Source organism: Equus caballus, chromosome 1 (assembly GCF_041296265.1).
Source record: "Equus caballus isolate H_3958 breed thoroughbred chromosome 1, TB-T2T, whole genome shotgun sequence".
In the NCBI taxonomy this organism is placed as follows: domain Eukaryota; kingdom Metazoa; phylum Chordata; class Mammalia; order Perissodactyla; family Equidae; genus Equus; species Equus caballus.
The window spans coordinates 39,855,675-39,877,552 of record NC_091684.1 but is presented as its reverse complement, the minus strand read 5'-3'; the positions used below and the strand labels follow the sequence as shown (position 1 = coordinate 39,877,552).

General features: G+C 41.0%; 1 protein-coding gene and 1 pseudogene across 13 annotated transcripts in view; one reads left to right on the top strand and one right to left on the bottom strand.

Moving 5' to 3' along the window:
- LIPA (lipase A, lysosomal acid type) overlaps positions 1-21,878 on the bottom strand; it is a 194,384-nt gene that overhangs the window by 134,291 nt on the left and 38,215 nt on the right. The gene's annotated exons all lie outside the window — the stretch shown is intronic.
- On the top strand, positions 11,157-17,852 carry LOC102147759 (interferon-induced protein with tetratricopeptide repeats 2-like; annotated as a pseudogene).

Genomic DNA, 21,878 nt, shown 5'->3' with positions numbered 1-21,878 from the left:
CAACACAAGTGTATCTCTGCACCCACCTGCCAGAATATTAAAAGTGTATATAGAGGCCTTAAATGGGTTCAGTCACATACACAGTCCAGATGGTCTCAACAACACATCACTCTCTCAAGGCTATGCCTTGAAACAACTCCTAGTGTGGGAATGGTGGGCAGAATGTACATTCCGAGGAAAGGGGAGGGAGTGGGGAGCCTCCAATTGCCCAGGTACGATTTATGGGTCAATTTGTGGTCATGTCCTCTTGATGACCATCTCCAATAGTTATCAAAAATGTGGGCATAGAGCTGTTCATAATATTCTTTTATTATCCTTGTAATGTCCTCACAAAAGATATGAGGACTCTAAGCTCAGAGTTTAAACAACTTACACAGGGTCACAAAGAGAATGTGCTAACTTCATTTGCCATGAAGTCCTCAGGCCCTGGGTTCTTATTTTTAAAATTTCCTCTCTTTTTCTGTATAAGTTGGGTTCCTAGCAGGAAACTGATGTCAAAATCAAGCTAAGTAATTAAAGAAAGCTGAATAAAGAGGTGGGTTGAGTTTAGAGATAATAAGGGATGATGTAATAACCTGAAGCTAATAATACACTAAGTCTAAGGGGCAAGAGAAGGGAGAAGTTACTGGGACACAAAAAGAGAATTGTAAGGAGATGACATCACCAAGATGGCGGAGTGAGTAGTTTTCTTTGTCTCTCCCCCTTCGAATCTACAACTAATTGGACATTCATTGGTTAACAAAGGATATCCATATAGCATCTCAGGACGCCTGAGAGACCCGTGCTGCTATACATTGGAAAGCAGACGGACCTCCCCCCCTGGAGGAGGTGGAGATAGGTGAAAACTCTCTGACCCCCGACCCCTGGACAGCCTAGTACCTGCAAGCAGCTTTCTTCCAGCGGACTCCCCCATAGCATTGCCATGCACCAAGGGCGGGAGTGTGTGCACACCAGCGGAGTGACGGTGTAAACAGGTGACTACAGCCCTACCTAAGCCCCCCATGACTACACCTAAGCCCAGGGGGAAACTCCAGGATCCTGCACCGGCAGCAGAGAAAGCCTCTATTTGCCATTAGCGGAGAGGCCCCACCCAGCATTCAGAATGCTGGGAGGCTCCCAAAGAGGAGGATCCCAGGCAGGTCAGCGGCCCACCAGCCGCTGCTGGACTCACGGACTCCGGCTGTGTCCCAGACGGGGCAAGGGGCTCCCAGAAATCCCGTGGGAGTGGTCTGGGGCTGGGTGGAGCTCCAGCGGCCCAGCTCCACAGCCCAGAGGGAAACTCCAAGGTCCCGCACCACTGGCAGGGAAAGCCTCTACTGGCCATTAGCAGAGAGGCCCCACCCAGCACTCAGAATGCTGGGAGGCTTCCGAAGAGGAGGATCCCGGGCAGGGCAGCAGCCCGCCAGCCACCGCCAGACTCAGGGATTCTGGCTGTGTCCCAGAGGGGGCAGGGGGCACCCAGAGATACCGTGGGAGTGGTCGGAGGTTGGGTGGAGCTCCAGTGGCCCAGCTCAGCAGCCCAGGGGGAAACTGCAGGATCCCGCACCAGCGGCAGGGAAAGCCTCTGCACAGCACTACTGGAGAGGCCCCAACTGGCAATCACAAGGCTGGAAGGCCCTGGGGCAAAAGTAGCACAGCTAGGTGAGCTAACCAAAGACTGCAGAAGATACCCATAACTCTGCTGTGACCTATAGTGGACAAGTGAGATCTTGTGGGCTCTGACAGTGACAGAGCTGTGAATATAGGTGATCCTGCTTCCGGCCACTGGAAAAGCCCATAACACCGCTGCAGACCCCAAGGAGAGAGTGCATCTAGGTGGTCTGCAACAGTAGGCAAGAGCAGCCTGAGGCCCCCTTGCGAATGCCCCTACAGCTGACGAGGGACCCCACAGGACCACTGTGACTACGAGGCCCTCCTGACTGGACCTCCACAGGTCCAGTCAGCAACAGCTGACAGGGTTCCTGGTCAGTGCAGTCTAAACAGATGCTCCCCCCCACACACCAGTAGAAACAAGTGGAAGCAGTAACTAACCTCTATCTCTGTGTGGAGGCACAAATCCATGCCATCAAGCAGTGTGAAAAAATATATTAAATCTCCAGAACAGAAAGAAAATGACAAGTACCCAGAAAACAATTCCAAAGACAATGAAATCTATAACCTAAATGATGATGAATTCAAAACAGCCATTATTAAAAAATTCAACGAGTTAAAAGAGAATACAGATAGACATCTCAACGAGTTCAGGAGCTATGTCACAAAAGAGCTTGAAACTATAAAGAAGAACCAATCAGAAATACTGGAGATGAAGAACACAATGGAGGAGATTAAGAAAAGTCTGGACTCTCTGAACAGTAGGGACAATAATATGGAGGACAGAATTAGCAATTTGGAGGATAGGAATATAGAAATGCGGCAGACAGAGGAGAAGAGAGAACTAAGACTAAAAAGAAATGAAGAAACTCTCCAAGAATTATCTGACTCAATTAGGAGATGCAACATAAGGATTATAGGTATACCAGAGGAAGAGAAGGAGAAGGGGGCAGAAAGCCTGTTCAAAGAAATAATGGCTGAGAACTTTCCAAACCTGGGGAGAGAGATGGAACTCCAGGTGACAGAAGCCAATGGATCTCCAAACTTTATCAATGTAAGAAGACCAACCCCAAGGCATATAGTAGTGAAGCTAGCAAAAGTCAATGACAAAGAGAAAATACTAAGGGCAGCCAGGCAGAAGAAAATAACCTACAAAGGAACCCCCACGAGGCTATCAGCAGATTTCTCAGCAGATACCTTACAGGCTAGAAGAGAGTGGAATGATATATTCAAAACTCTGAAGGACAAAAATCTGGAGCCAAGAATACTCTACCCAGCAAAAATATCCTTCAAAGATGATGGAGAAATAAAAACTTTCCCAGATAAACGAAAGTTAAGGGAGTTCATTGCCTCAAGACCTCCTCTTCAAGAAATGCTCAGGAAGACCCTCATACCTGAAAAATCAAAAAAGGGAAAGGGGTTACAAAACCCAGAGCAAAGGAGATAAGTAGAAGGACAATAATGGAAAATAGCAGCTCTCCATCAGAACAGGTTAGCAAAAGTTAAATAAAACATTAAAGATAAAAGGAAGGGAAGCACCAAGAATAAATATAATCCTGCCATTTTAACCACAAACTCACAGCACAAGAAGGAAGAGGCAAAAAAAAAAAAAATTCTTACAATAACAACCTAGAACGGGAAGAGAAAAGGGATGGACCATTTTAATTTAAGGAAATAAGAGGCTATCAGAAAATGGACTATCTCATCTATGAGAGGTTTTATACAAACCACCTGGTAACCACTAAACAAATAACAAGAATAAAGACACAAATTACAAATAAGAAGAAAGCCAATACAGAAATTTACCTATCTGAATTACTAATCCAAAAATCATGGCACGAGAAACAAAGGAAATGCAAGAGAACTGGAAAACAAGTGATAAAATGGCAGCGGTAGGCTCCCACATTTCAACAATCACTCTAAATGTAAATGGATTGAACTGTCCAATCAAAAGACACAGAGTGACAGGATGGATCAAAGAACAAGACCCAACAATATGCTGCCTCCAGGAAACACACCTCAGCCCCAAAGACAAACACAGGCTCAGAGTGAAGGGATGGAAGACAATACTCCAAGCTAATAATGAACCAAAGAAAGCAGGTGTCACCATACTTATATTAGACAAAGTAGACTTCAAAGCAAAACAGATAAAGAAAGACAAAGAGGGGCAGTATATAATGATAAAAGGGACATTCCACCAAGATGACATAACACTTATAAATACATACGCACCCAACATAGGAGCACCAGAATTTGTAAAGCAACTCTTAACAAAATTAAAAGGACACATCAACAACAATACAATAATAGTAGGGGACCTCAACACCCCATTAACACCAATGGATAGATCATCCAGACAGAAAATCAACAAGGAAATTATAGAATTAATGAAAAATTAGAGCAGATGGACTTAATAGACATATATGGAACACTTCATCCAAAAACAGCAGGTTACACATTCTTCTCAAGTGCACATGGAACATTCTCAAGGATAGGCCATATCTTGGGAAACAAAGCAAGCATCAATAAATTCAAGAGGGCTGAAATAATATCAAGCATCTTTTCTGATCATAATGCTATGAAACTAGAAATCAACTACAAGAATAAAGCTGGGAAAGGGGCAAAAATGTGGAGACTAAACAACATGCTACTGAACAAACAATGGATTATTGAAGAAATTAAAGAAGAAATAAAAAATTATCTGGAGACAAATGAAAATGAAAACACGCCATACCAACTCATTTGGGATGCAGCAAAAGCAGTCCTAAGAGGGAAATTCATTGCAATACAGGCTCACCTCAAAAAAACAAGAAAAATCTCACATAAGCAACCTCAAACGATACCTAACAGAATTAGAAAAAGAAGAACAAACAAAGCCCAAAGTCAGTAGAAGGAGGGAAAGAATAATAATTAGAGCAGAAATAAACGATATTGAAACAAAAAAGACAGTAGAAAGGATCAATGAAACACAGAGTTGGTTCTTCGAAAAAATTAACAAAATCGACAAACCCTTAGCCAAACTCACTAAGAAAAAAAGAGAGAATTCTCAAATAAATAAAATTAGAAATGAGAGAGGAGAAATCACAATGCACACCAAAGAAATACAAGGGATCATAAGAGAATACTATGAAAAACTATATGCCAACAAATTGAACAACCTAGAAGAAATGGATAAATTCCTAGACTCTTACAACCTCCCCAAACTGAATCAGGGAGAAATAGAGAATCTGAATAGACCAATCACAAGTAAAGAAATAGAAACAGTAATCAAAAACTTCCCCCAAAATAAAAGTCCAGGACCAGATGGCTTCTCTGGAGAATTCTACCAAACATTCAAAGAAGAGTTAATACCTATACTTCTCAAACTATTCCAGAAAATTGAGGAAGATGGAGCACTCCTTAACACATTCTATGAAGCCAACATCACCCTGATCCCCAAACCTGACAAGGACAACACAAAGAAGGAAAACTACAAGCCAATATCACTGATGAACATAGATGCAAAAATCCTCAACAAAATTCTGGCAAACCGAATACAGCAATACATGAAAAAGATTATACACCATGATCAAGTGTGATTTATACCAGGGACACAGAGATGGTTCAACATCTGCAAGTCAATCAACATGCTACACTACATTAACAAAATGAGAAACAAAAACCACATGATCATCTCGATAGATGCAGAGAAAGCATTTGACAAGATCCAACATCCATTTATGATAAAAACTCTCAATAAAATGGGTATAGAAGGAAAGTACTTCAACATAATAAAGGCCATATATGACAAACCCACAGCCAACATCGTACTCAACAGACAAAAACTGAAAGCCATCCCTCTGAGAACAGGAACAAGACAAGGGTGCCCACTTTCACCACTCTTAGTCAACATAGGACTGGAAGTGTTGGCCAGAGCAATTCGGCAGGAAAAAGAAACAAAAGGAATCCAAATAGGCAAGGAAGAAGTAAAACTCTTGCTGTTTGCAGATGACATGATCTTATATATAGAAAACCCCAAAGAATCCATAGGAAAACTATTAGAAACAATCAACAGCTACAGCAAAGTTGCAAGGTATAACATCAACATACATAAATCAGTAGCATTTCTATACGCTAACAATGAACTAACAGAAAAAGATCTCAAGAACTCAATCCCATTCACGATCACAACAAAAAGAATAAAATACCTCAGGAAAAATTTAACCAAGGAAGTGAAAGATCTATACAACGAAAACTACAAGACTTTCTTGAAAGAAATTGATGACGACATAAAGAGATAGAAAGACATTCCATGCACATGGATTGGAAGAATAAACATAGTTAAAATGCCCATACTACCTGAAGCAATCTACAGATTCAATGCTATCCCAATCAGAATCCCAATGACATTCTTTACAGACATTGAACAAAGAATCCTAAAATTTATATGGGGCAACAAAAGACCCCAAATTGCTAAAGCAATCCGGAGAAAGAAGAACAAAGCCAGAGGCATCACAATCCCTGACTTCAAAGCATACTACAAAGCTACAGTAATCAAAACAGCATGGTACTGGTACAAAAACAGGTACACAGATCAATGGAACAGAATTGAAAGCCCAGAAATAAAACCACACATTTATGGACAGCTAATCTTTGACAAGGGAGCTGAGGGCCTACAATGCAGAAAAGAAAGTCTCTTGAAGAAATGGTGCTGGGAAAACTGGACAGCCACATGTAAAATAATGAAAATTGACCATTCTTTTTCACCATTCACAAAAATAAACTCAAAATGGATCAAAGACCTAAAGATTAGGCCTGAAACAATAACTCTTCTAGAAGAGAATATAGGCAGTACACTCTTTGACATCAGTTTCAAAAGAATCTTTTCAGACACCATAACCCCTCAGACGAGGGAAACAATAGAAAGAATAAACAAATGGGACTTCATCAGACTAAAGAGCTTCTTCAAGGCAAGGGAAAACAGGATTGAAACAAAAAAGCAGCCCACTAATTGGGAAAAAATATTTACAAGTTATTTATCCGACAAAGGGTTAATCTCCATAATATATTAAGAACTCACACAGCTCAACAACAAAAAATCAAACAACCTGATCAAAAAATGGGCAGGGGACATGAACAGACATTTCTCCAAAGAAGATATACGGATGGCCAATAGACACATGAAAAGATGCTCATCATCACTAATAATCAGGGAAATGCAAATCAAAACTACACTAAGATATCACCTTACACCTGTTAGAATGGCAAAAATATCCAAAACCAAGAGTGACAAATGTTGGAGAGGTTGTGGAGAAAAAGGAACCCTCATACACTGTTGGTTGGAATGCAAACTGGTGCAGCCACTGTGGAAAACAGTATGGAGATTTCTCAAAAAGTTAAAAATAGAAATACCTTATGACCCAGCCATCTCACTACTGGGTATCTGTCAGAAGAACCTGAAATCAGCAATTCCAAAAGTCCCATGAACCCCTGTGTTCATCGCAGCATTATTTACAATAGCCAAGTCATGGAACCAACCTAAGTGCCCAGCAACTGATGATTGGATAAATAAGATATGGTATATATATACAATGGAATACTACTCAGTCATAAAAAGGACAAAATCGTCCCATTCACAACAACATGGATGGACCTTGAGGGTATTATATGAAGTGAAATAAACCAGACAGAGAAAGACCAACTCTGTATGACTCCACTCATAGGTGGAAGTTAACATGCAGACAAAGAGAACTGATTGGTGGTTACCAGGGGAAAGGGGTAGTGGGGGGAGGGCACAAAGGGTGAAGTGGAGTACCTACAACATGACTAACAATAATGTACAATTGAAATTTCACAAAGTTGTAAACTATCATAATCTTAATTAAAAAAAGAGAGAGAGAGAGAGAGAGAATTATAAGTAGAGGGACAACTGACAGTAACTGTGGACATCATTAGAGGGAAGTTCTGGAGGGTGGAAGCCCCAGAAGTAAATATTTGAGGATACTGCTCCCTCCCTCTGATCTCCTATTATGTTTCCTTTTGGCCAAACCCACTGGGAAGCCACCACAGTGGAGATCATTGATATTTACAAAGGTAAGTGGAGAAGGATGAAGAATAGATCTGAGGAGGAAATGGAAATTGTCTAGTACTGATTTCATGATCTTATGATATATATATTACTTGATTTTCAGAAATGCATGGTCAAAAGTAAATACTTATGGGTGGAGAAGAGAGAAACAAAAAGAAAATAAACATAAAATGTATCACTAACATTTTGGTGTATATCTTCCCTAAGAAGCAAACTTATAAAACCATCCTCATTTGTCACTACTAAATCTTCACCCTGCCTAAATCTGTGCCCTTAGCCTGCCTTCCCCTCCATAATTTGGATGAATTATCCGTATTGTGAAAAAAAAAAAAAGTCAAGCGTCACAACTTTGTTCTGATTTACATTGTATTTGAGCTACTCAAAGACTTCTCTCCAGTAATTATCAGCTCTTATGTATCATCATTTTTTTCATCCCTATTCAATCTCTCCCATCAGCATATAAACACTCGTTAAATCACCCAGTTTCAAAAATAATCTCCCCAAATCTATCTCCAGCTATATCCACCCAACTTTCTGATTTCACCGTGAAACTTCTTAGAATTGCCCTTTCACTTCTTGTTTCCTTCTCAACTCATTCCAAGTGATCATTTCCCTCCATTACTCTTGACACACATCTCTTACAAAAGTCACCAATGACCAACATGTTACCAAATTCAATGGTCACTTTTAGGACTTCATTTTAGTCCTTTCTCAAGAACTAATCTCACCACTTCCTCTCTGAAACATATTTTACTAGTTCTTAGGATAGCACCACCATCTGGTTTTCTTCCCTCCTCACTGGCCACTCTTCAGCCTGCTCTGCTGCTTCTCATCCTCTATCTAATCTCTGAAAGTCATGGTGCCCCAAGGCTCTGTTGAGCATGCCCTCTTTTCTACATCGACATTCTTTCTATAGGTAATGGCATTCAGACCCAAGGCTTTCAGAACTACCTACATAGTCAGGACTTCCAGATTTATCACTCCAGCAGTGACCTCTGAATATTAGACTCATCTATCCAGATATTGCCTCAACAGTTCCACTTGGATGTTCAATAGGCATCTCAATTTATTCCAAAACAGAACTCTTGGCTACTCCAATAAACCTATTTCTCCTGTTGTCTTCCTAAACTCAGTAAGCATTACTACTGTCCAATAAGTTGCTCAAGCCAAAAACTTACTAAAATCCTAAGTTCTCTCTTTATCCTATACGCCAAATCCAAACATCAGCAAGTCCCATTGACCCAACTTTCACAAATGTATCCCAGATCTGTTCACTTCTCTCTCTTCTGCTATCACACAAGTTCTTGCCTCCACCCCTTCTTGCCTGGACCACAGCAATAGCTCCCTAACTGCTCCAGCAGTTTCCACACTTGACTTCCTAAAATCCATTCTCCATACAGCAGCCAGAATGATTTTGTTCAAATGTATGCAAAATCAAGTCAGTCCTCTGCTTAAACTCTCCCCCAACGCCCACCCTTGCCCATTGCTTTATATGTCACTTAGAACAACATTCATGCTCCTTATCCCCTCTGACAGGCCCCAGGTGATCTGACCCTGTGTAATTCTAACACTTATCTCACATAAGCCTCCCCCTGCACCAGCCACATCAGCTTCTTTTTCTTAAACAAGCCAAGTTCATTTCTGCCTTAGGGCCTTTGCAATTGCTCTTCTCTATGCCTGGATTCCCAACTCCCAGATCTTTGAAGACCTAGTTCTTTCTTGTCATTTAGGTCACAGCTTAAATATGCCCTTCTCAGAGAGTCTTTTTCCAACTACTCTACTTAAAGTAACTCTAGCTCCTGCCTGATCACCACCAAATACTCAGGCACATCCTGACCAATGCATTCAGTTTTAATTTCATCAGGACAGCAGTAATCATGACTGGATAGTGTCCTAACAGGATATTTTCTTGTACAGTCTCATATTTGTAGTTTCTTGTTGTTATTTCCCACTGGAATGTGAGCCAAGAGAGACTGAGGACCTGTCTTCTTCTATTTTTTATCCCTACTGCCTAAAATGACACCTGCCCCAATATCTATTGAACAAGTGAATGACAGAGATATAAATAGATACATAAATTCATTTACTTGTTCAACAAACATTCGTAGCTATGTATATGTACCTACACAAACACTCACATGTGTATTTCAAATACTTGTTTAACAAGTGAATTTTATTTACATAACCGCTATCTATAGCTTTAGACTGCTAGTTAAGAGTGTAAGCTGAGAAGCTAGACTGCCTCGGTTCAAGTCTACATCTGCCACTAAATAAACTATATGACCTTGAACAAGTTTCTTAAGTGTCCCATCTGCAAATTGGGGATAATAATACCTCCTGCCCCATTGGGTGAGGTGAGGATTATGTGAGTTAATACATGTAAAGCCCCTCGAACAGTGCCTGGCATGTAATTAGCGCTCAATCAACGTTAGGTCTTGTTTTCATTATCATTATGTATTTTCTTTCCCAAGGTTCTACTATATTTTACATATGACAGAATACATGATAACCTGCATTTGTCTCAGATATAGAGCTTGATCATCTCCTTACATCAATTAATGTGCTTCTGTATGTTTAATAAACACCTTTGAAATGCACACCTGCTATTGGTGAGAAGGGTGCACACTGTGTACTTTAGGAGGTTAAAGAATTCAAAATCATTATAAAACAACTTAGATTCAAATATAACATTAAAAATCAAAATCATTCTTTGGGCATTGAGCGAAATTGTGAGCTCTTCCTCTTTACTGATAACTGTGCTCATCTCCCTTGGGGATAGTCACTTGTCAAAAGCAAATGATTCATTCTCACCTTCTTCCCCTTTCCATCTCTTCCTCCTGACTCTGAGTAGATACATGTTTGTCTTCATTCTCTCGCTCTCTGCCCTCTTGCCCCCTGACTAATATGCATGCATTTAGAAAGACTAGCAGGAAGAACTAACTGTTCAGTCCAATCCAGGAATGAACCTAATCTGGGTGGAAAGAAATGGTCTCTTGCACATAGGTTGGTCTGGCCAGGACTGCTGAGCTAATCTTTAGTCAGTGTTGTTCAGGATGAGTGCCAACTCTCCACATCAGTATGACAAGATGTGGGGAGATGGACCCATGGCTGGTCCATCAGATAATATCCTCTCACCGCTTCCTTTGAGACACCTTGAAACAGCATGCAAAAGAGGCTGTGAGACCCATGGCTTAGGTTACTAGCATGTGAGGATGGGTAGAGGTCTGTCAAGTTCCTCATCTTCTCCATGTCTAACCTCTTCTCAGAAGTGGTCAGATGGCCTTGCCCCAAACCTGCTGCTTTGTACATCTGCTCACTCACATCCCAAAGTGTTCTCTTTTATTCCCCTACAGTGAAATCACCAAACATTCCTTGGAAAATGTCTTACCACAACCGAAAGGCCCTTTCATCTGGTATTTATATGATGAAGAGAGTTCCTTAGATGATTTACAAGAGTGTACGATCAGGTAGAGTGTTTAAAGATTGATTAAAATCAATCATGTACACTCTGTTTACCTACGTTATACACCTCAAAGGCCAGAACAAGGCAACTCTGGAATACTTACACCAAGCAGAGGAGTTTGTCCTGCAAGGGTAAGCCCACCAAGGCAAAAACAGAAGTCTGTTCACCCGGGAAAACTATGCCTGGGCATACTATCACAGGGGCCAACTTTCAGAAGCACAGGCTTACATCAAGAAGGGGGGAAATGTTTGCAAGAAGTTTGCAAGCTCCCATAGAATTGAATGCCCTGAGATTGACTATGAAGAAGGATGGGTGCTTTTAAAATGAGGAGAAAAGTATTATGAACAGGCTAAGGAGTGCTTTGAGAAGGCTCTGGAAAAGCAATCCACCAACCCAGAGTTCTCCTTGGGATTGGCAATCACACTTTGTCATCTGGGCAACAAAGCCAGCAATAGAGAACACCACTTACCCTCTGAGTTGGGCCATGCAGGCAAGTCCTGAGAACCGCAGTATATGAATGTTCTCCTGGCTCTGACTCTTCAGAAGATCAAGACAGAAGTAGAAGGACAAAAGCTAGTGGAAGAGGCCTTGAAGAAAACACCATATCCAACAGATGTACTCTGCAGTGCAGCCAAATCTTACCACAATAAAGTTACTCTGGACCCAGCTGTAGAATTACTTTAAGAGGCTTTAGAATCAGTGCCAAACAATGTCTGCCAACATCTCAGATTGGATGCTGCCACAGAGCAAAAATCAGACAAATAGTGAGGTCAATAAAGTGCTCAACTAATGACAATGAAGAAGAACTAGAGTAAATAATGAAAAATGCTATAGATTATTTTAAGAAAGCTGTTGAGTGGAATATTAACCTCCCCATGTCTGCTCAGACCTTGCCTGACTCTTGGCCCTGACAGGTCAGTATGATGAGGCAGAGTATCACTTCCAGAAAGAATTCAGTAAGGATCTGACTCCAGTTGAGAGACAAGTGCTCCACGTGTGCTACAGCAACTTTCAGTAGCACCAGAGGATGTGCGATGACACTGCCAACCACCACTACCTGGAGGGCTTGAACATAAATGGGACAATGACTGAGAAGGAAAAACTATCATAAATTTAAGAAGAACTGCCAAGAAATAACTCTCTGAAAATGCCTCAGATGCTGTAGGTTGGCAACTCTCCAGATTCATTCATGAACCAATAGAAAAGGGCACCCAACGGCTAATGACTCTGAGAGGACTGGGATGTCTGCTGAACAATCCAGCCTCAGACCCTGGCCGATTTGTCCCCCTGCATCTCTGGCTGAGAAGGGCAGTGAGGAAATGGTCAAGGGTACAAGTGAGGCCCACCACCCAGAAGAGCAGAGGCCCTCAAGAGAGTCTATAATCAGGCTTCTGGGCTTCAGAGAGAGAAGAGGGAGAGCAAGAGAGATGGTAGGTGGCCTGGTTTGGTGGTCACAACAGGGAAGGAAAAAGCCCCAACTTGCAGGAGCAGGGCCACACAGCTGTCTCTTTTTCCAGGTTCCAAAAATTCTCTCATCTAGATCTGGAAATACAGTATCACTTTTCCTCTGGCCTATAGATATTTTGAGCAAAAGCTCCTTTGAGGGAAAGCACCTACTTTGGGACTATGTGATGCTGGTTTATTCTCAGTTTGCATCACCCAGATTCCCAACTCATACCCTGTGCCTTGCACATGGCCTGGCACACAGCAGACACTCCATATTTGCTATGTGAATGAGTGAATAGAATGCCTCTGATGACTGGTCCTCTTTCCTTGCTCCTTAAACTCCACAATAAATTCCATATAAATCAAAGTTGTAAATGTTTAAAAAATAGAAATCATAAAATTACTACAAGAATTCTTGAGAGAACTTTTTAAATCATGGGGTCTAGAAGTTCTAAGTATGAAGCAAAACATAGAAGGCATAAAATATTAATAAATCCAACTACATTAAAACATATTGCATAGATGAGATACCTTTAGAAAGTCAAAAGATAAATGACAAACTTAAAAATACTATTTCAACACATTACTAGGTAAAAGATTTACTTCCTTAACACTGAAATAGTTACTGTTAATCAATAAGGAAAAATCAACTCAGTGGAAAAATGGGCAAAAGTCACAAACAGGAAATGAAAATGACTCTAAACCTATGAAATGATTATCAATGTCATTCCTATTAAGAGCAAAGCAAATCCACTACAAGGGAGACCATCTCAGGTCAATAAAGAAAAACTTTCCCTAAGAGTGTAATAACAAGGATGTGGGTAAGCAGGCTCTATTGTGCATTGCCATTGAGATTGTACATTGTCTAGATGAGGGAATTTGTTGCTGGCCATTAAGTGTACATGAATCTTTGCCCCAGTGATTCCACTCCTATTAACTGATTCTCTATTTGCATATACATACAAAGACATGTACATGGATATTCATGAAGCTATGTTTATAGCAAGACTGAAAACTCAAATATGCATCAAGAGGAAACTCATTAACTCAACTTTAATATTTCATACACAGAGCAACCAAGCAGCTTTGTCAAAAATAATAAGGCAGTTCTAAATATAAAAACATAGAACACTATCTCTGAAACATATTAAAAAGTAAAAAAGAGAAGTGCAGAAGAGTGTGTATAGCAGGCTAACATTATTCAAAAGAAGGAAGGGCAGGAGGGGAAAGAAAAAAAAGGCATATCACAAGTATGCACAGAATATTTAGGAAGGATATATTCCCTCTGGAGTAGCCTCTAAAGAGGAAAGTGGTTGTCTGGGAGTCTGTATCAGAGGAAGGCTTACTTTCAACTGTATATCTTTTTGAGTTTGATTCCAAGAGCAAATATTACATAGTGAAATAAAGTAAGTAACAAAACAAATTCAAAACAAAGATGGTCAGGGCAGAATGCTGTGACCACCTCATTGGTGTCCACTCTGCATTTAGTTCCTATCATGTGCAGACCACACTAATCAATGTTTGAAAATCTCTGCACATAATTGACTAGTGTCTATTTCCAGGTCCTTCCCCATGACTTAATCTCTACCACCACCCACCCACTCACCCCACCTCAACAATACACAAAATGTCCTCCAACTCTTTTCACCAATCCATGAGCTTGTTCATCAAAATTAATTTTTGAAAATCTAACTACCTCCTGGAAGTTTGCTCTGACCACTGTCCTCCATTTGACCACTCTCCTCTGTCTCTTTCACCATCAGTATCAGGGAATTTACTTTTAGCGCAACAAAATTCTCCTGGGCTCCCACTGGGTGTCAATAATGTGATAAATGAGAGCGTACCAAAATGAAAGGTACATATCTTTAACATTTCACACTACAATATTGTACTTCTGTTGACAACACACACCACCTCAGGTCTCATGTCTCATCCATTCCATGTGCTTTCCAGTTTTGAAGGGCTTTCCTCTCTGTTGTTAGACGTGTGTGAAAGTTTAATCTTGCAATCATATTAGGAACTCCAGAAAGGCAGGGACCAGGGTTTTTATTTCATAGTGATACCTTCCTCCCCTGACACTGAGATGCAATTTTAGCCTGTGTTGCTTGGACTTGCATAAGTTTGGGGGGCACTGCCTCTAGCCCGTTAGGAAGTACAAAAGGAGTCTAAAGAAAGGTGCAAAGTCTGGTTGGAAACTGTGAAAGACCCTAGAAGCTTTGCTTCCAGAGACCTGGTGAGGTAGCTGATAAGAGAGGTGCAAATATTCCCATTGCCAGCATCAAAAGAAATCCAGAATTCATATACAAGCAAAGAACACAAACATTTCCACACATTTCCTCTGACTACCCTTCTTGTCCCTTGTACCTTTATGTGGCTTTTTTCACCTCTCTTTTACCTACCAATGCTTCCATGATAATCTACTTCTAAAACTTTTTTATTCTCAGAATCAAACATTGACAAATATTTGAGGCATTCTTCGAGGGCACTAATGCCTTGAATAAATGCTCTCCAAAGGCATATTATCAACAAAGTTTCTACATGAGGACAGGGGTCTCTGGGGCCAACAAGGTAAAAATAGAACCCCCGCCCCATGGCACAAGAGGTCAGAATGAGAGGATCAATGTCAAAAAGAACCTCCCAGAGGATGGAGGCGGGGATGTGGAGAACGAGGGCAAGAGAGTTCCCATCAGAGAGCAGAATCAGGGTCTAACTGAGAAACTTCCACCATTGCCAGGGTAGAGGATCTTCAAAATGCCTATCCAGCAGCATTTTATCATTGCTACCAACTCATGACCTCTGAGTTGCCTCCATCTTCCCGTTTTTCAATTTGGAGTGTGTATTATGGTTATCACGCCCCACCATTGCACGTGGTTCACATGAATTACCCAGTCTCATCTAGCCTTTTAGTTTTTTTATCACAAGGAGTCACACCCAGACCACTGGGGAGAATGGTGCATTACCCAGAGATCCCTGACTATGAGCTGGTGCAATGATTGCCTTGACTCTGTGTTGACTCCCTTGGGAAGGTCTTAGTATGCTCTGTATTTGGGAAGAAGGGTCCAAGATACTTAGGGCCAGAGTAGGATACTGTGATAAAAACAGCTCTGGCCCACCCAAATGAGTGCTCCTGCTTCCATACCATGAAGTTGTCAGTGGGAGAGACCTTCCAGTCTGAACTACATTTCCCAACTTCCCCGAACATCTAAGTGGGCCATGTACTAGTTGTTCCTAATGAAATATGAGTAAAAGGAATGTGTGTCACTTCGAGGATAAGAAACACGTGTGCCTTCTCTACTGTCAATTCTTACGCTGTAGGGGATGATAGAGCCACATGATGGAAGAGACCTGTGTCCTGCATGGAGAAAACCTACCAGCTGTCGATGAACACCACCCCTGGACAGTTCTGTGAGCAAGAAATAAACCTCTTTTACAGTGTCATTTATATTTTGAGTTTCTTTGTTATAGCTGCTAGCCCCATGTTAAGCTAGCCCTATGGGAGCAATATTTCTTTTCTATTAAAGTGTTCCCAAACCTTGATTTTCCCCAACTCTGAAATATTTTGGGTCTGATTTAAACTTTTCTGCTCTTTGACCACACAAATATTCCTTTGTACGGAAGGCCTAACTCTCCTTCCTCTGGAGTATCATCCCAGTTTCTCACTATGGCCAAGAAAGAGGATCAACAGAAAAAGAGAATCGGAAATGGCAACCCAATGGCAGTGACCAATATCTGACAACACTGTAGTTAAAGCCCCACATTAAAGCACAGGCCACTTTTAGGTGAATGCCCCAGCCCTAGAAGTAAGTGCCATTCCCAGTAGTGGTGGCAGTAGTAGGTGTAATGGCTAGTCTTTGTTGGGCATTTACTATGTAACAGGCACTGTTCTCAGGGCTTTATATATAATGGTCCATTTAATCTTCATAAAATCCTGTGTGGTAAGAATTAATATAACTCCCATTTTACCAGTGAAGAAATTGAGGCCAAGAAAGGTTTCTAGCTCTATCACTTAGCAGCTGTTAGACTTTGACTCCTTTCTTCCCCCTAGATAGAATTAGTCTTACCCTCTCTCCTTGCTCTTTTCTGCTGTAGCATTTATCACACACTATCTAATTTAATTATTTATTATTGTATTAGTTGACTTGGGCTGCCAAAACAAAACACCACAGACTGGGTGGCTTAAACAATGTAAATTTATTTTCTCACAGTTCTGGAGGCTGGAAGTTCAAGATTAAGGTGCCAGCAAAGTTGGTTTCTGGTGAGGGATCTCTTGCTGAGTTGCAGAGGGACACCTTCCTGCTGTATCCACACATGGCCTTTCCTCTGAATGTGCTTGGAAAGAGAAAGAGATAGGACACCAGTCCTATTGGATGAGGGCCCAACCTATATATCTCATTTAACCTTGATTACCTCCTTAAGGTCCCTATCTCCAAATACAGTCACATTGAGGGTGAGGGGTTCAACGTAAGAATGGGTGGAGGGGCACAAATCAGTCTATAATACTTTTATTGTCTTCTCTTCCTGCTACAATATAGCTCCATGAATACAAGGATCTTTGTGTACTGATGTATCCCTAGTGCCCAGAATGGTGCCAAGTATATTCTAGGTATTCAATAAGTACTGGGTGCTGCTGTAGGGAAAAAGTCCTCCAAATACAGAAGGTAGGAGAGAATGAGGTGTACGGGAAAAGAGAGAAGGTACAGGAACTAATAGGACGAGCTGTGGATCATTTAAAGAAAGCTGATGAGATCAATGGAAATCTCTCTCATGCCTGCTCCTATCTTGCCTGCCTCTATGCACAAGCAGGGCAGTATGAGGAAGTATTACTTCCAAAAAGAATTCAGCAAAGAGCTTACTTCTGTAGCCAAACAAGTGCTCCATCTGCGATATGGCAACTTTCAGGTGTATCAAATGAACTGTGAAGACAAGGCCATCCTCCATTTTATAGAGGGTGCGAAAATAAACCAGGAGTCCAAGGAGAAAGAAAAGATGAAAAACAAGCTGGAAAAAATTGCCCAAACCAGACTGTCTAGAAACAGAGCCGATTCTGAGGCTTTGCATCTCTTGGCGTTTCTTCAGGAGGTAAATGGAGAAACGGGGCAAGCAGATGAAAACTCTGAAAGGGATTTGGACTCTGGAAGCCTCATGCCTTCAGCATCTTTAGCTGAGGAATGAGGAACCCGGGCATGGCGCCCACAGGGCTACTGCTAGAAGGGAGCTGAAACCCCTCAACCAAGTTGATATTCAAAATATTTAACAACTGGTGTGGCATAGGCATGCACTAAGACACTGGCCACTGTACTAGGTCAGGGTTATGGAGAATTCTACTGGGCCAGGTGTTAATACTTGAATTGCTCATGGAGTTCTGGGAGAGGCATTAGGGTGGGGGTAGGTCCTGGGGCTTGGTAAAGGGGCTATTTTCCAATGGAATTCTTGGGATCGGTTTGCACAGGGACATTTGCTTAGTCACCCTGCATAGGGTGATGCCTGGGGTATGTTTCTATGTTGATATAAAGCAGCCAGATTGCTCACACCGGTAGCAATGTGGTCCATTTTTGCAATGTTTTTCCATCTTACAGTCATTTTAGATCCTGCAGAGACACTAATGTGCTGTGTCCATCCATGGCTGAGGGAGCAAAGGTTAGAGAGGGCTGGTGTCCCCTCTCTCACTTCTGCCTTACTTTGTTCAAAAATGCTTTAATGAGCCCAGGTTCAAGATGATAGCAATGCAACAGAAGAGGGGAATCATTGGTGGCTAAAGATCTAGTGAGAGTTCTTGGGAAATGACAGTAATAATGAAGGGTTTTTCTCCCCCATTAGAAATATTGCCTATTAGGTGATACAAATATTTCTTTTAACCCTGAAAATCTTCAGGGAAACCACAAAATTCATGGTATGCTTGTGGTCATTGGGATTTTCTAGGTAAATACTGCATGACCTGAAACATCAAGGTTAGTGTGAAGCAAAACAGAGTCAGCTGGGCCAGCATGAGATCACCAGCCACCCTTTGGGTTGCAAAATGTTTACCTGTTGGAATTAGCTTAAATTTAAATAGTGGTTACCAGGGGCTGGGGCTGAGGTATGGGAGAGATGTTGTTTAAGGGTAGAAACTTGCAAACTTGTAGATAAGTAAGTCCTAGAGATCTAACGCACACTATAGTGATTATAGGGACAATATTGTATTAGAATCATCAAACCTACTAAGAGACAAGATTTTAATTATTCCTACCACATAAAAGAAATGATAATTACATGGCGTAATGGAAGTGCTAACTATCACTACAATGACAACCATATTACAATATAAAAATACATCAAATCAACATGTTGTACACCTTAAATTTACACAGTGTTATATGTCAAATTATATTTCAATTAGTTTAAGTAGATATTAACATTTTATTAAGCAATTAAAACATTATAAAATACAAGGTGTTTTTAAATTAAAAATTTCAACATCTGTAACACGGTTTTCATGTTATTATCTGTATTAAAAATAGTGTGTGTGCACTTGAGATCATCAATATGCAAAGTATGGATTCCTGAAAAAATACACAGATTTAATTAATGAATAACTTAGGCGTGATGGAACATAAACAAGTGTTCTGGTTTTTCTGAAATTTTGCTGTACCTTAAGTCTTCCAGACTCAGCTACGCATAAATGAAACATTACCCTGGGGATGAACTGGCTCCATAGAACCCAGACTGGTCTACTATCATGACCACTGAACAAAAGAAACATTTTTTTCTACAGCCTTAAGAGTCCAGGCTTACCCTGACACCCACCACCACACAGCTTCATATACACAAATACCCTGTCCCCACACTGACAGAGGGTGGGTTGCTGCCCTTCTCTGTTATATCTTGTTAATATCCTGTGTCCATATTCTCTGTCCTCTTCTGAGCATTCATTATGAGAATGAGGAAGTGTGGCCAATTCTGTTATGCCCCCTCCTGGAGGCATTCTAAAGGATGTTGGAGAGTTTTCCCTATTAAGTACAAAATAGAAAGAGACACAAAGCCCTGAAGTCGCTCTTGTTTGTCAAGAGGCCTCTGGTGGAAAACACAATTCATACCAGCTGCAAAGGTAAACTCATTCCATTGGACTGAATTGGACAAGCATCCATCTCGGGGAAAGGTTTAGCTCACTTTGCCTGAATGACTTATTATTGGACCTGGTGCCTGGGGAGGAAAACCAGGAGTGTTCTGAGTGGAAGGTAAGATGGGCAGGTAAGCTGACCTTGAGAGAGGACCACTGGCACCTGTAGAGGGCTAAAGAAGGTACACCAGGTGTATGTAATCTTGTCATTGCATGGCATGCCACCCAAACCCTTGCTGGAACAGGACCCTGAAAGGAAAGAGGAGGAAAGGCTAGGGAAGAGGTGTATGACATATTATACTTGATATTTAATTGAAGACTTAAAGCTAACAGAAATGACTGAAAAACAATAAGGAAAATTATGAGCGTAGCTCATGTTTCCTGAAATCTCATTATCAGGGATAAGAAATGAGCCACATCAATTGGAATGACTTGAATTCCCTGGCTCTTAACCACACCTCCCAGTGCAGGACGTTTGACTCCCCTCATATCCTCACCCAGGTAGATAACAAGCCCCCAGTAGGTGTCTCCTCGGTGTTGATGAACAAGTCCGTCAGAATCATCTAATCACATCTGCTATGGGTATTGCTCCAGCACCCACACCCATCAATGTCCTCTGTCCTCAAAACTGCTTCAACACATCTCATCATTCTCTGTATTTGACTGCCACCTTCAGAGTACTGATATCCCTGCCAAAAATGTTCTCAAGTGTCTCAGTGCCCATGAAGGCGGGAGGAACATTTCTCTCATTCCTGTCTGTGTTCCAAGTACTACTAATTACTCCTCAGCCTCAGAGTCCTCAGTGAAAGATTCATCAGCCTCTGCTAGTAGCCCCTTTTTCCATAGGGCTCAAACACAGTCCCTGGGGCAGCCAACCTTGAGTCACGCTCCACTTTCATCTTTCGTCCCACCTCTGGTCAACTGACTTGCACAATCTGCTTCCACTAAGACCAGAAGCATGGAAGTGTTAGAATCCTAAAGATAAACAGAAATAAGACTGTTAGGATCCTTACCATGTGTATCTTCAACCTTGGATACCAATCTGGGAAATGTGGGTTCCAAGTAGAGACCATATGCTCCTGTTTCCTCCCTCCCTCCACCATTTCCCCAATCATTTATTTTGGGGGAGAGACTAACTTAATTTGACTAATTAGACATTTTCCTTAGAATTTACAGAGCAGCTGCCTCCTTGCTGGTAATCTACACCTTCTTGGGAGGCTGCAAACAGGGAAGCTGACTAATATCTTTAATGTAAACTGGTGCAATGACTTTGGAAAACAGTCTGGAAGTTCCTCAAATGGTTTAACATACAGTTACCATATGACACAGCAATTCCATCCCTAGGTGTATACCCAAAGAGAAATGAAAACATATTCACCTAAACTTGTATATGAATGTTCATAGTAGCATTATACATAACAGTCAAAAGTGGATGCATCAACCGATGAACTGATATATTAAATAAGGTATATCTATACAGTGGAGTATTATTTGGTAATAAAAATAAATGAAGTACTTACTGATACATGCACAACACAGCTGAACCTTGAAAACATTAGGCTAAATGAAAGAAGCCAGTCATGAAAGGTCACATATTATTTGATTCTCTTTACAGGAAATGTCCAGAGGTGGCAAATTTATACAGACAGAAAGTAGGTTAGTGGTTGCCTTTGGCTGGGAGAGATGAGAGGAGTGGAGGTTATAGCAAAGGATTATGGGGTTTCTTTTGGGGGTAATGAGAATGTTCTAAAACGATTGCAGTGACAGTTCACAGCTCTGTGAAATGCTGAAAGATATTCAATTGTACACTTTAAATGGCTGCATTGTATGGTATGTGAATTACATTTCAATATAGAATAGGGAATGAGCACTCTTGTTTCAAATGTATAAAAAGAAAGCAAGCTTTTCTCTCATCATCTTCTATTTTTAACTTTTTTTTTCATTGTATCATGCCCTTCTTATCACCTTTTCAAATAATGTCATTGCTTTTCACTCAATAGATATGTTAGAGATATTCTGTATTCTATTTTCTGAATAGTGTATGGGTATGAAAATCTGTTCCCACATGATTTTATTTTTAAACACCCATACCCAGGAACCATTCATCAGTAAATTCCCACAAAGGAAGAGTCCAAATGCAGAAGAAAATTTGACTCAATGTCTAAATCTAAATCTACAAGTGTACACGTTTTAGAGTACTGTGAATTTCTTAGTAA